We start from the raw sequence: 16,207 nt of genomic DNA, 5'->3' as shown, positions 1-16,207 counted from the left end.
CTAATATGGTATTTGCTTATACAACTTTACACATCGGTACCATATTTCTCTAACACAAATTACACAGCTATCTGATCATTTAACTGAGAGAGACAAACTTTTTTATTACGTCAGTGACAGATGTTTACGTGATTACACCGTTGGATAGCTTCACACTTACGAAATTGTATTTTGTCTGTACTTTGTGAACTGTTCATATTTTTTCGGAACCATTGTGATACTATGAGAGCTTTGAATGATGTATTTGGGATGGGATCATGATTTTTAAAGTATGTTTGAGGTAGATGACACTATTGAAATGAGCAGAGAATTTTCTTTAGGTTTTGAAGTTATTGCAGAAAGCTACGACGTTTTTGAGATTTGACTGAGGTGTTTTGATGTTATTATTATGATGGCGATGTGTATTATGCTGTTGAGGAATGTTTATTATGATACGTATTTATTATGATGAAGTGTTGAAGACGTGTTGATGAATATGTATATGTGTAATAAGGTAAGGAATAAGGAGTAGTGGTTAGGGACTCTGACTTGTGAAAAAGGATGTTGGAAACCAAGAATCGTACTTTAAGAGTTATGAAATGTGTGTAAATGTGCGAATGTATCACAATGCCGTGGAAAAATTTTTGGACACTGTTATATTTATAGGATTTTGTTTCTACACATTTGCAACGTAAATTCTTGACGTGTGAAATATTTTTATATGAGACTGTCACTGTAGTGGAAACTGGTGTCGTAAATATTTCCGTAAGAAAGTTAAGTGACCACCTGCACGTAATGCGTCATGGGCACCCAGTTGGGCGACAGTCGCCTGGAAAAAAAGCCATTAGCGTGTGCCCCTTTCAGAGGTACAGGTGGAGAAAAAAAAAGGGAGGCCATTATCCTCGCTATTGACGTTCCTTTGTAGAAAGCATCGCAAAAACGACATGGTCGAACTTGAAAACATATGATTACACTGTGGAGCTCTTAATTTATGATATTTACTGAAATGCCTAATGAAATGACGAGAAATATTTTTATGTCTATAAACCTGATTATGACTACTGTCTCTTTAGTTGAGAGATTTTTCTACTAACTTATGAAATGCCTCATGACTACTGAATGATGTTCTTATGCTTTACTTTGTACATAGTTGCTTATTTCATTTGATATCTGGTTTCCAGCTGTCTTGCAGCATTGTTTTCATAAAATAAAATTAAATGCATTTGCTAATGTGAACACTTCCTGTCAACAGATCTATTAAATATATATTTTTTGACCCACATTCTTCGAAAAAGGAGCTCTTGGAATGGAAAGAACAATAAGAAAGGACTAATAACAGTAACTGTATATCTAATTTTCTTTTCAAGTACTTGGTAATTTTTTGTAGAATTAGTTTTTGTCGTGCACCACTTTAATTACGTAGACATTAAGATGTGAATATACATTTCCATTATCTGCATTGTTGTTTTTACTGTAATATTTTTTCTGCTTGAGCTTTGTCATGTATAGATATAAGTTTTATATTTTTCATATTTTTTATATTTGCTGCTGCTGTTTGCCAGGCATAATGTTACAGAATTTGACTTTGTATTACGCTGTTAAGCCAGTTTTACTACGGATTTAGTTTTCTTGTTTGCTGCACAGTGCCTTATATTAGTTGTAATATTGCAATTGCTTTGCCAATTTGAATTTTTTGTCCTTGTGGTTTGTGTTAATTTGTTATGTGCTGCTGCATTGTCTCGTCCCTTAGTTTAGCATCTGAGCTCAGTAGATTTAAGTTAGCTTAAGAGGGGTAGACTATATAAGAAACTGACTATGGACAGTAGGGAAAGAATGCATTGAGAAGTTATATGAAAAAGATTTGGGCCGAAATGAGTATTGTACAATCAGAAATACTTATTTTGAAAGAGATATGAATAGAATTCAGGAAGGAGGTATAGATAGGACTTTTTGGGAATAATGATGAATGAAGGGAGATCTCCAAGAAGCAAAGAAAGTTTTGTTTGCCAAATACTGCAGTAAAACAAACCCTGTCCAATCCTTGTGTTATCCCACTATGTGTTAGTTTACCCTTGTGTATTTGTTTTCTTCCTGTCTCTGTGTAGTTTCATAGAATTTTTTCTTCTAATACTAAGCTATATTCACTATGATGAGGAATACTGTTATCCTCAAATATAATTGGCATTAATAATATGTTATTTACCTTATAAATATGCTTAGACATTATTTATTCTGTTTTGTTTTAATGCTCATGTGTGAAGTTGATGTTTTGCAAGTTACTCTGATCTTTTATGTATGTACTCATGTCATAATTCCTGTAACACTGATGTATATGTTTATTTCTATTCTGTTGTAAAGCCTGTACTACAAATGTTATCTGTATTGTTATGTTTTTAATGATGTATTTTATACCTTTGTAATTGTATTCTCATGTTATAATATTGTAATTGACACCAGTTAATCAAATTAAATAACTTGTAAGCATTCATTTCACTGCGCACATTTCTGTTGGTCACAGTAATGCACAAAATGTGAGAAGTAGGGACTGTTAGTGTTTGCACATGTGTTAATAATTCAGCAAGGGACTGGATAACAGCATTTCTGGTTCTAAGGACAATTCCAAAAACTTTGTGAGTGCACAAGTGGTGGTTTATGGACTTGCTATATTCTCCGCAAGCCTCTTCAATGGTGATTGTGCACCTGCACAGTCACAACAGATGGCTGCTGGCCATCTCTACAAGGACTGCAGTGGGTCTGCATCTTTGATGTCTCACCAATACCATTATTTCTACAAGGACTACAGTGGGTCTACACCTTTGATGATCCACTAGTACCATTATCTCTACAAGGACTGCAGTGGGTCTGCATCTTTGATGGCCCACCAATACCACAATCTCTACCAGGACTACAGTGGGTCTACTCTGTGATGACCTACCTACCAATCTTCTTCAAAACGTCGAATGACTCTGCTGTGGGTTTGCTGTGTTGTGGCCCATTACCTGTCAGCATGTCAAGAGTCAGCACTGTCTTTCCGTTGGAAGGACAACACTACTTCTTCAAGACTGCATGGAAATCCACTACTTCTGTGTGCAATTTCTTTTACTAATGAGACTTTGTGAAAAACAAAAACTGTAATTACTATTATGATGAATGATCAGGACTATCTTTATGGACTGTGAGAAAATTTTAGCTTTTGACCAACATTGTATTAATAAGTGTGTGCATTTGATATCTTTCTTACTGTAATTATGAAAAAATTTTTCAAATCTGTATTGGCCACTGCCCAAAAACATTTGTAAAATTTTTTGTGGGGAGCATGGGGGCTATGTAAGTAGGCCGTTTATGTTTTCTTATTGGCAACGTTACGTAGCGCTCTGTGTGCTAGTTTGCATTGTTGGCTGCCATTGTAGTGTTGCGCAGCGGCAGCTGGATGTTAACAGCGCATAGCGTTGGGCAGTTGGAGGTAAGCCGCCAGCAGTGGTGGATGTGGGGAGAGAGATGGCGGAGTTTTGGAATTTGTCATGAACTGCTATATATATTATGACTATTAAGGTAAATACATTGTTTGTTCTCTATTAATATCTTTCATTTGCTAACTATCCCTATCAGTAGTTAGTGCCTTCCGTAGTTTGAATCTTTTATTTAGCTGGCAGTAGTGGCGCTCGCTGTATTGCAGTAGTTCGAGTAACGAAGATTTTTGTGAGGTAAGTGATTTCTGAAAGGTATAGCTTAATGTTACTCAGGGCCATTCTTTTGCAGGGATCTTTGATAGTCAGATTGCATTGCGCTAAAAATATTGTGTGTCAGTTTAAGCACAGTCTTGTATAATTGTTCAAAGGGGACGTTTCAATTTGTACTGACGGCTGAGGACGGTTTACTTTGTTAGCAGACTAATAATTCTAGATATCGGGAATAGTACAGTTTTTTAGGTCGGTTAGCAGCTCCAAGTATATGTAACAAGGGGAGCCACTAATGCTTATTTTATACTGGGCAGCAGGAAATATATTAAAGTGTGGACGCAAAACGTTTAGTCTACACTGAAAGTCGTGACGATCTAATTGTGCAGTTAAGACCATGCGAGAAACGTCAGGTACTAATGTATGTGACGTGTTTGCGGGACGACTGTTAAACGCAGAGGAAAAACAGCTAACACACTGTAGTGAGTGGATACACTGACGGAAAAGAAATCACATTACCAAGCAGAAGTTGTGCGACATAAATGAAAGTTGGTAGGCTGTTTTTACGTCCGGAAGTGGAGGTCTATTAAAATTTCGCGCCACTCCCATAAGAATGGCGCTAGTAGCTCAACTATTATGATGTAAATCAGGTTTGCTTTAAATACACGCTGTAACGGCCGTGAGCGTTATTTGCCGTTGAGAATGGACGCGGTGAGTTGATGTTAATCAAGAATGCCTTAAACCGACAAAGACGACAATTTCAACACCCCACTGCGTTTGAACGAAGTCGTGTAACAGGGATAAGAGACGCTGGATGTTCCTTCTGCGATATTGCGGAATGACTTGGCAGGAGCGTAGACAATGTACACAATTGCTGGCAGCGGTGGTCACGAGAATGATGATGATGATGTTTGGTTTGTGGGGCGCTCAACTGCGTGGTTATCAGCGCCCGTACAATTTCCCAACCTTCACTCAGTCCAATTTCGCCACTTTCCTGGATGATGATGAAATGATGAGGACAACACAAACACCCAGTCATCTCGAGGCAGGTGAAAATCCCTGACCCCGCCGGGAATCGAACCCGGGACCCCGTGCTCGGGAAGCGAGAACGCTACCGCGAGACCACGATCGGCGGACAGGTCACGAGAATGTCCGGCCGCAAGAAGACCGAGCTCCGAATGGCCACGTGGCACTACCGGAGGGAAGACCATCCAGTTTGGCGTATGGCTGTGGCGCATCGTACTGCATCTGCAACAACAGTTTGAGCAGCAATTGGCACCACAGTGAGGCAACGAACTGTTACAAATCGGTTACTTCAAGGACAGCTCCGAGCCAGACGCCCTGTAGTGTGCATTCCACTGACCTCAGACCAGCGCAATTTGCGACTGTGGTGTCAGGCGAGAGTTCGTTGGAAGGCAGGGTGGAAGTCCGTTGTGTTTTCACAGAAAAGCTGGTTCTGCCTCGGTGCCAGTGAAGCCCGTGTGATGAGTACAAGGAGGCGCGTTGGGGGTCTGCAATCAACCTGCCACTGGACCTACACCCGGAGCTATGGTCTGGAGTTCGATTTCGTATAATAACAGGAGGACTCTGCGGTTATCCCACGCACACTTGGTGCCAATTTTTGCGTCGGTCTGGTGATTCGACCTGTTGTGCTGCCATTCATGAACAGCATTCCATGTCGTGTTTTCCAGCAGGATAACTCTCGTCCACATACCGCTGTTGTAGCCCAGCGTGCTCTACAGAGTGTCGACATGTTATCTTGGACTGCTCGAACGCCAGATCTGTCTCCAATAGGGAACATATGGCAGATCATCGGACAACTCCAGCTTCATCCACAACCAACATTAACATCCCTGTACTGACTTACAAAGGGCAACAGGCTTGGAACTCCATCCCGCAAACTTACATCCAGCACCTTCCCAAACCCATGCGCGATTGCATGCTCGCATTCAACATTCTGGCTTTTACACTGGTTATTAATGCACCAGCATTTCACATTTGCAGTGGCTAATCTCGCGCTTACATTTAATGTGTGCTCTTGCAATGCTACTCACTTAAATATGTTACCTAGACCTCGGAATTTCATTAGTCTGCATTAATTAATTTGGTGTTGTGATTTATTGGCTGGTCTGAGCACTATGGGACTCAACATCTGAGGTCATTAGTCCCCTAGAACTTAGAACTACTTAAACCTAACTAACCTAAGAACATCACACACAGCCATGCCCGAGGCAGGATTCGAACCTGCGACCGTAGCGGTCGCGCGGTTCCAAACTGAAGCGCCTAGAACCGCTCAGCCACACCGACCGGCGTTGCGATTTATTTACGTCGGTGTATTTATGTACTAATGATCACACTGTCTGCACTCACACCTCTGACAACCGAGCGAGGTGGCACAGTGGTTAGACACTGGACTCGCATTCGGGAGGACGACGGTTCAATCCCGCGTCCGGCCATCCTGATTTAGGTTTTCCGTGATTTCCCTAAATCACTCCAGGCAAATGCCGGGATGTTTCCTCTGAAAGGGCATGGCCGACTTCCTTCCCCATCCTTCCCTAATCCGATGAGACCGATGACCACGCTGTCTGGTCTCCTTCCCCAAAACAACCAACCAACCAACCACACCTCTAACACCCCTTGTACAAACCTACATTAAGTAACTCGTCCGCAACTCGTGGTCTCGCGGTCGCGTTCTCGCTTACCGAGCACGGGGTCCCGGTTTCGATTCCTGGTGGGCTCCGGGATTTTCACCTGCCTCGAGATGACTGGGTGTTTGTGTTGTCCTCATCATTTCATATTCACTCATGAAAGTGGCGAGACTGGGCTGAGAAAAGGTTGGGAATTTGTAAGGGCGCTGATAACCGCGCAGTTGAGCGCCCCCCCCCCCCCCCCAAACCAAACATCATCATCATTAAGTAACTCCAGTTGAAAATTTCTAAAGCATTTCAGTGGGACACAGTGTGGACGGAGTCCTTTGGGCGGCACTTTAAAGGGCGGGAGCGGGCGGCGCCACTTCTGGTGTTTACCGACGGTGACGCCCACCGGCCGTTAATAACGCCGGGTCGCGCCAGATAACGAGCAGAGGCGACGCTGACGTCAGCGGGCCCACGCAGCGCACAGTACAGCGGCACACGCAGCTGCTTTGAGTGCTGCCGCTCGGCTGGACGCAGCAATCAGCAAAAGCCGGCTCTACGCTAATGACGCATTGCGCCAGCCAAATGTTCGGTGGTACGCGAGGCGTAACGCGCCAACCCACTTCCTCAAGTCGCAGCGAACCTTTCAGCAGCAGCATGCCGAGGCATGACTCATAACCATTACCGATTCAGAAAATGTCGTTCTCGTGAAACACAACTGGCTCTTACACAAACTAATGAATCTTGTCGTTAGGGGATATCAAGATGATTTCTAGATTTCAGGGAGGCTCAAATGGCTGTTTGAAAGATACATCCGGTGAAATTTGTAGCCAATCAGAAATCTATGAAATTCATTAATTAAAACTTCCGGGCTATTGCCGTGGTATATATATAAAACTTCTTCTCCTTCCCGACGTTACGTTGCCTACTGAGGGCAACATCTTCCGTGTTGAGTCGGCGACTGACTGCTGGGCGCTGGGGGTCCCGCTTATACAGGGTGTTACAAAAATGTACGGCCGAACTTTCAGGAAACATTCCTCACACACAAATAAAGAAAAGATGTTATGTGGACATGTGTCAGGAAACGTTTAATTTCCATGTTAGAGCTCATTTTAGTTTCGTCAGTATGTACTGCACTTCCTCGATTCACCGCCAGTTGGCCCAATTGAAGGAAGGTAATGATGACTTCGGTGCTTGTCTTGACATGCGACTCATTGCTCTACAGTACTAGCATCAAGCACATCAGTACGTAGCATCAACAGGTTAGTGTTCATAACGAACGTGGTTATGCAGTCAGTGCAATGTTTACAAATGCGGAGTTGGCAGATGCCCATTTGATGCATGGATTAGCACGGGGCAATAGCCGTGGCGCGGCACATTGTATCGAGACAGATTTCCAGAACGAAGGTGTCCCGACAGGAAGACGTTCGAAGCAATTGATCGGCGTCTTAGGGAGCACGGAACATTCCAGCCTATGACTCGCGACTGGGGAAGACCTAGAACGACGAGGACACCTGCAATGGACGAGGCAATTCTTCGTGCAGTTGACGATAACCCTGATGTCAGCGTCAGAGAAGTTGCTGCTGTACAAGGTAACGTTGACCACGTCACTGTATGGAGCTCCTGCACATTTCAGTCGAAGTGTTCGTACGCTTCTCAACAACAGATTCGGTGACCTATGGATTAGTAGAGGTGGACCAATTCCATGGCCTCCACGCTCTCCTGACCTTAACCCTCTTGACTTTCATTTATGGGGGCATTTGAAAGCTCTTGTCTGCGCAACCCCGGTACCAAATGTAGAGACTCTTCGTGCTCGTATTGTGGACGGCTGTGATACAATACCGCATTCTCCAGGGCTGCATCAGCGCATCAGGGTTTCCATGCGACGGAGGGTGGATGCATGTATCCTCGCTAACGGAGGACATTTTGAACATTTCCTGTAACAAAGTGTTTGAAGTCACGCTGGTACGTTCTGTTGCTGTGTGTTTCCATTCCATGATTAATGTGATTTGAAGAGAAGTAATAAAATGAGCTCTAACATGGAAAGTAAGCGTTTCTGGACACATGTCCACATAACATATTTTCTTTCTTTGTGTGTGAGGAATGTTTCCTGAAAGTTTGGCCTTACCTTTTTGTAACACCCTGTATAGAGCGCTTAGATGGTGCCACACCTCATCACGTGCTTTCAACTTTAAAACTATCTCTGGCTAGTGCCATCTCTCTCGATTACAGGTAATCGATTGTCACTTCGTTGGTGCAAAGTCGACAGCAATATCCGTGGTGTCACCGCCAGACACCACACTTGCTAGGTGGTAGCCTTTAAATCGGCCGCGGTCCGTTAGTATACGTCGGACCCGCGTGTCGCCACTATCAGTGATTGCAGACCGAGCGCTGCCACACGGCAGGTCTAGAGAGACTTCCTAGCACTCGCCCCAGTGGTGCAACCGACATTGCTAGCGATGGTTCACTGACAAAATACGCTCTCATTTGCCGAGACGATACTTAGCATAGCCTTCAGCTACGTAATTTGCTACGACCTAGCAAGGCGCCATTACCAGTTACTATTGAGATTATGAATAATGTACCCTCAAGAGCGATGTTCACCATTTATGGATTAAAGTTAAGTATTCCACCAGCTACGCCAATTTTTTCTACAGTCTAATTTCCTTGTCCTGTTCCAGACCTCACGCCAGCCTGCGTGAGCTAAAACACGTGCCTTTCGGCTTCCTCTCAAAACCGGTGTTGGCTCACCTGCCAACCCACAACAATATCTATGAAATTGCCACCCGGTTTACCTGAAAACCATCTGCTCACTATGTCACGGCCTACCTTCGCCCCAGTCTTCGTTCGCCCCCTACCTCCAGCCGCAGTCGGGTGCTGTACGTTCCTGTCCGAGATGCGTCGACGCGCCATGCAAATGGCCAAGTGAACAAAATATCCTGCCGCCGGAAGAAGAGCAAGAGCGCCAGAAGTTGTCGACATAACGCTCTACGATATTTCCTCTTACATACGCATATGGCATTGTTTCCACTTATTTTAGCGTTTATGTCCTACTTTCGTTCTTTTATGACGCAAATTTACACCTATACGACTACTCAGGAATTCGCTCTTAAGTGCCTGGTAGAGGCACTTTCACACTCTATCTCTACAGTGCCACGCTCGAAGAGCGAGCATGTAAGATGAAGCCGGCCGGTGTTGTCGAGCGGTTCTACGCGCTTTAGTTTGGAACCGTGAGACCGCTACGGTCGCAGGTTCGAATCCTGCCTCGGGCATGGATGTGTGTGATGTCCTTAGGTTAGTTAAGTTTTAGTGGTTCTAAGTTATAGGGGACTGATAACCTCAGATGTTAAGTCCCATAATGCTCAGAGCCATTGGAACCATTTTTGAAAGACGAACATCTAAGTATTTCTGTACGACCTCTGATTTCTCGTATTTTATTACGATGGTCATTTGTCAACGAAACATTTTCGTAAAGGGGGAGAAAGTTGAAAATTAAAATTTCGCGAGGAGAACTCGCCGCATCGAAGGACGTCTTTCTTTTAGTGATTGCCTCCCCAACTCTTATGTCATATCCGTGACTTTCTAACGCCATTCCGCGATAGCACAAAACGAGTCACCCTGCTTTGGACATTTTCGATGTCCTCCGTCAATTCTATCTGGTGAGGACCCCATACCGCACAGCAATACTCCAGCAAAGGACGGACGGGCGTGATGCAGGGGGTCTCTTTAGCAGACCTGCTGCATCTTCTGCTACAGCAATGAAACGCAGTCTTTGGTTTTCCTTCCATAGAAGATTATATACCGTTCCAATTAAATTAGTTCGTAACTGTTATCCCTAGATACTTAGTTGAACTGACGGTCTTTGGATTTGTGTGAATTATCATGTAATCAAAATTCAATGGATTTCTTTTAGTACTCATGTACACGACCTGACACTTTTCATTATTTACAGTCAATTATCACTTTTTGCGCCATACCGATATTTCGCGCTAAATTATTACGCGACTGGTTTTGATATTCCGATGCCTTTACTAGGCGATAAATGATAGCACCATCGGCAAACAGTCTAAGAGAGCTGCTCATACTGTCTCATAAATAGCTCATATAGACTGTTAACAGCAGAGTGCCTATAACATTTCCTTGGGGAAAGCCAGGTATCACTTCTGTTCTATTCGATGACTCTCAGTCAAGTACTACGGAATTTGACCTTTCTCACAGTAAATCACGAATCTGTTCGGGAATCTGACACGATAGTCAATAGACACGCAATTTGATTAGAAGTCGCTCATGAGGAACGCTACCAAAAGCCTTCTGGAAACCCAGAAATACGGAATTAATTACACATTATCGATAGCATTTATTACTGCATGAGAATGAAAAGCTAATGGTGCTGAACAAGAACGATTATACTGTATCCATGTTGACTTTGTGTCAATGGATCATTTTCTTGGAGGTAATTCATAATTTTTGGAAACAGTAGAAGTATGTTCTAAAATCCTACCGTAAATCGACGTCCGTGACTCGGTTCTGTAATTCAGTGGATTACTCCTATTTTCTTTCTTGCATGATGTTGTGATCTGTAAAACTTTCTCGTTTTTTGGTACAGATTTTTCGTCGAGCGAGCGGTTAATTACGGGGTGCAGCGCTTAAATCCGGACAAATGAAACTTTTTTTAAAAGCAAATGTATTGAAACAAAATACAAATGAAAATCCTTTTACATGTAAGTAATGGTATTTTTCGAGAGTAACGTTACTAGATGTAACCCCCCTTCAGCCCCAATGACCGTCTCTAATCTTGTCCTGAAGCGATCGCACGCACTCTTTTAACGGCGCTGTCCATGTTTGCGAATGCTGCTTCGATAGCGGTGCGTAGAGATGCGACATTGGAGTGGCTCGTCTTATTGGTAATTCTTTCGATTACGCTCGAAACATACTAGTCGACGGGGTTCAAATCCGGGGTATCTGAGACCAGAACTCCTTTGATCAAAACATTGCAACGTTATCCGAGAGCAGGTTTTGGAACAAATGGATCGTATCAGGTATTCCTCTGTCATCCGACTCATTGTTCGCTCACTGACATTCAGTACTGATGGCAGTTTCCTCAGCAATTGCCCTGGTCCTCCGAAAACAGCGTCTGAGCCTCTTCGATGACTGCCGCAGTTCGTGACACGCCTTTCCTCGAATGAGGTTTCCTCGCCGGATTACCGAAATCTTCCTCGGACTTCTCCGAAGCATTATACGTGGCCACAATATCGTGAACAGTTGATCTCGGGCACCCGAAGAATCGAAGTATTTCAGTGGGCGAAAGTTCAGTGCGAAGACTTTCCATAATCTGACCGCTCGGTTGCACTCCGCACTTGTCCGTAACAACTCGGCCATTTTGAGATTCTTACTGTTTATGGCTTTCAAGAACGCCAATCGCGACCTCCGGCGGAACTACGATATGGCGGAAAATTCAAATTGAAATTTGTCCGGATTTAACCGCCGCATTCTGTATGATCGCTAAATATGGAGCTATTACATCAGCATACTGTGAAAGGAACCAAATTCGTATACAGTCTTCACCGGAAGACTTCCTTTTATTAAGTCATTTGAGTCGCTTCACTACACTGAGAATAACTATTTCTAAGTTAAGAAACGATACATAGTTAGTCGCGTTGGTAGCAATTCTTGGTTCAAATTCTGGACTATTTGCTTCGTCTTCTTTGGTGAAGGAATTTCGGCAAATCGCTTTTAGTAAATCCCCTTTGGTTGCACTGTTATCGTTATACGGAGCATCAGGCGAAAACTGTGAACGGATTCAGAATTTCTTGGTAGCGAGGACGCAGCACGTTTCGTGGATGGAGAATCACAACTGATGTGGAAGTAACTCAAGTGTGCGCCAGGGAAGTGTGTTGCGACCCTGTTGTTACTGTTGTTTTGTAATGACCTTGCGGACATTTAATAGCTGAGACTTTTCGCAGATGACGTAGTTCTCTACACTGAAGTGGCAAAAGTAATGGGATACCTATATACTGAGATGGTATTTATTCTTTCGGACATGACCGAAAGAACAGATACTATCTTACGGTTAGTATATACATAGTTAAGGCTGACCGGCCACTTGACCATCTTCTTCTTCTGTGCGAATGCACAAACAGTGCCCGAACTCTTACGGGAGTCGGCAACGCGCCGCGAGTAATGAGTATAATGGGCGGGGGCACTACGGATGTAGTGTGGGACAATACGTTGAGAATGTGGGTTTCGCGGGAGGCGTGCCACAGATAAATCCCTGCAGTCGCGCTATCCTCTGTGTCCTCGGTGGCTCAGATAGATATACCTCCTAACATCGCAGCGTGTTCGGTCAGAGGGCTGCTTACCCTCTGTAGTAAACAAACTGAATAAAGGAATCAACGATAAGCTTGAACGGATCTCTTGTGAGGTCCGCACAGACCAAACGCAACGAACAAAAAAAAAGACGGATAGAGTGTCTGCCAAGCAGAAGATCCCGAGTTCGAGTCCCGGTCGGGGCACACATTTTCATCTGTCCCCGTTGACGTATGTCAACGCCTGTAAGCAGCTAAGGGCGTTCATTTCGTTGTAATTTCATGGGATTCCTCCTAATATCGTGTCGGACCTCGTATTGCCTGGCGTGAAATGCACTCATCGGCCGGGCAGGACGTGTACATTGGCCTGCAAGATCCCTGGTCCTCTCCCCGTTAGACTTCTTTATTTGGGGTTACCTGAACGCTGAGGCGGAATTGGATGCAAGAATTCTTGCAGCAGCCCTATAAATAAGAACGTGCAATGCATTTTCCAGTGAACACGGATGTCCGTGCAACGTCGATACCAGCTATGCACTGAGGTTAATGGTGCTCATTTTCAACATTTATTATAAAGCATTAGTGATCAGAACTATAAAGCAATGAAAACATTTAACATCGCTTTATTCTCAATCACACACAATGACCTCCTGTGTACTAAGTACTCTAAAAATATGCGTCTCCGACGCATGCTTCCTTCACTAAATATATTTGTTTCTATCTCCGTCATCGTCCCTGTTAGTTTGGGTACTGAATATTTGAACATCTTGTATGTGTGGTGCCTCTTTGGTGGCCACGAAGTAAATCTTTAAAACCAGACCAACAGAACAGACGTTTCAATACTTTCAACATTCAGATGACTTTCTCGTAGCCACAATATTTATAGAGCATTACGTAAATCTCATCAATCTTTAATGCCCCGATTACGGGTGTCTTGATGGTTAAAGCGGACGGGATTCTCCATTTGTCGTACGAATTCTCTACATGACGTTTAATTTACGGGTTGAATGCATGGTAATAGGGCATTACGTCAAGAAGGAAGAAGGAGGTACTAGTCTCATGAAAATTTGAAAATACTGGAAACGACCAACAGGCATGAAGTCATGGAACGGAACATTACGTTCGTCAGAAAACAGTAAACGCATTTTCGATAAAATTACCCAAATAAAAATGTCTCTTAACGCTTTATCTGTTTCAATAACAATATAAAATTCTTTTTTCCTTTTATCAGGTGTTTGAATTCCGTCACTGGCCTAACCGGCATCCCGTCTTAATCTATATAAATAAAAGGTTCTTGACTAATTGCTATGAAATTTTGACACAACGTCTCATTTAATATAGGTGTGTACATTTTGAGATTTTTGTAACAAGATTTCCCTATTACTAAATTTATACAAATTATGTATTACATATATTTAAAAAATAGGCATGTAAAAACACACGCGTACTCCAACACAACGTTGTGTCATAATTTCAAAGCATCCGGTCAAAAGCTTTCGGTTATTTGCGATTAGAAACATCTACATTTTTATATAAGTACAAACATAGGTGTTCCATTCTTCAAAATCTCAGATCTCCAGAAACTGTTCACGGACTGCTTTGGAATTCTGACACAACTCTGCGTTCGAATACGCACATGTTTTATGTACCTAGTGAAAAACCTTCTGGCATACATGTAATATATATGTCGTAAAAGGGGGGAAGTTGAAAGAAATGTAAATGTTAGTTTCTGCAAAATACTTTAATTGTCTTGAACATTTGTTTTTAGGTATCTGTTTCTGTAAGTATGATATATAATATACATATATGTAACTTTTTGAGATTTGTTGTAACAGCGTTTTCCTATTATCACGATGTAAAACATCAACCAGCCAAAGCTTTGCAGCGGCACACGGCTTGCAGTAGAAAAAAAAAAAATAAATGATAAGCAATATCCCAGAGGCAAACTTCTTGACAGGACCATTCAGAGATGAAGATGTCCTCGCTCCTCGCATTCCCATTATTCCGCCGGATATACCACTCCAGTTTAAGAGATCGCAGTTCCCAATTCGACTGCAGTCACGATCAACTAAGAGCACCGATAACCTTTAGATATGTGTGGTTTACATCTACGTGTGGATCACTTCTCGCATGGACAATTACACTGAGGTGTCTAGAGTCCAGCGGCGCCCTGGTTACAATAATATTTTCTGTTGCGAGTGACGTAAGACAGATGAAGGTGGTGAATAACTGTGTCTCTTCGTCTAGACCTGAAGATGGTAACTTTCATTACCGAAAACGCTTATCGAGAATGAAGGTTATTATTAGCGATCTTGGCAAAAAAGTTTACCTTCTCTGATGTATTATCATAGGTAGCCACTTGCGGCTCAAAATAAGTAAACTGAAATTTCACTACACATTACGTCAGTTATTGCTTTTGTTGCTTTGTGGAAACTTGAAATGAAGTATGCTTTCACATTAGGAAATACGGATTACAGACAGTAAGTACTGTAATTTCCCGGATTACAGACAGTAAGTACTGTAATTTCCACAGAGCAGTTGGTTACTTGTTTTAAATTATAACTTCAAATTATAAGAGGAGCCCTTTGCATGCAAAGCAAAAAGCGGAAATTACTCTATGAAACAACCTTGTTGTCTTATGGAGCATGGGCAGTCATTTTACAAATTTTGGAGCTATGTAATGAGAACATTAAAAACTAATTCAGGAGAAATCTAGTTTAGTTAGGTAGTGGCACTATCGCCCAACAAGTTTATCGTATATTGGACTGGCTCGGTGGGTTAGGTCGTAATGCACCTGATCCTTTAATCCGAGTTTGCATATTTGATCGACATAAAACACAGTTTCTTTCACATATTTAAAATTCAGATGCAGGTTTAACCACTTGCTACATACCAACTATATAAAATCAGTTTTTTTTTTCAGTACGTTTTCCGTTGAAGTGTATTCTCCGAAACTTGTGGGTTACACATATCGCCAAACGACTTTGGAATCTTTCTGTGTAGGGTATATCTTATATGTAGTAAAGGGTGTATTAAAACACGCGAAGATTGATCATAAACTGAATTTTCGAGACTGTGTTCTTATTCTGAATGTCACGCAATAGATCGTGTGGGACTGGAATATCTGGATATATATATGCTATGGCCATTGCTGAACGACGAATTACATCAAGTGTTGATCTGTTATAATCTTGGGTAATTTCGCTTTTGGCTGTAACTTCTGAACATTAACAGCTGGATGTTGTTTCGTTGTTACTTGACTTGTTATCTGCTATTATCCTACATCAGACCGATTTAGTTTGACGGCGTAAAACAAGATGGAGACTTGTTCAGTTTGCTTCAGTGTCGTCGCGGTGTTGCCTCTCTATGGTTTTGTGTCTCTCTGGGCCCACACCACTACCTTTGTCCCGTCCCCTACAGCGCTGTCTGCACAGATGCGAACTAAGTTATCTTGGGTTCATTGTTTCGACTTACGGTTGTGAGACATGGACTTCTAATACGAAAACAATCAAATAATGAGGGTTCCTCAGAGCGAAATGAAGATAAGCATTTCGGGAATTACTGTGAGGTGCCGAGAAATAAAAAAATCAGTCAGGCAACAGACAGGATTGAAAAA

Source organism: Schistocerca cancellata, chromosome 1 (assembly GCF_023864275.1).
Source record: "Schistocerca cancellata isolate TAMUIC-IGC-003103 chromosome 1, iqSchCanc2.1, whole genome shotgun sequence".
NCBI lineage: Eukaryota > Metazoa > Arthropoda > Insecta > Orthoptera > Acrididae > Schistocerca > Schistocerca cancellata.
The sequence above is the reverse complement of the archived record's forward strand: the minus strand, read 5'-3'. Positions refer to the sequence as shown.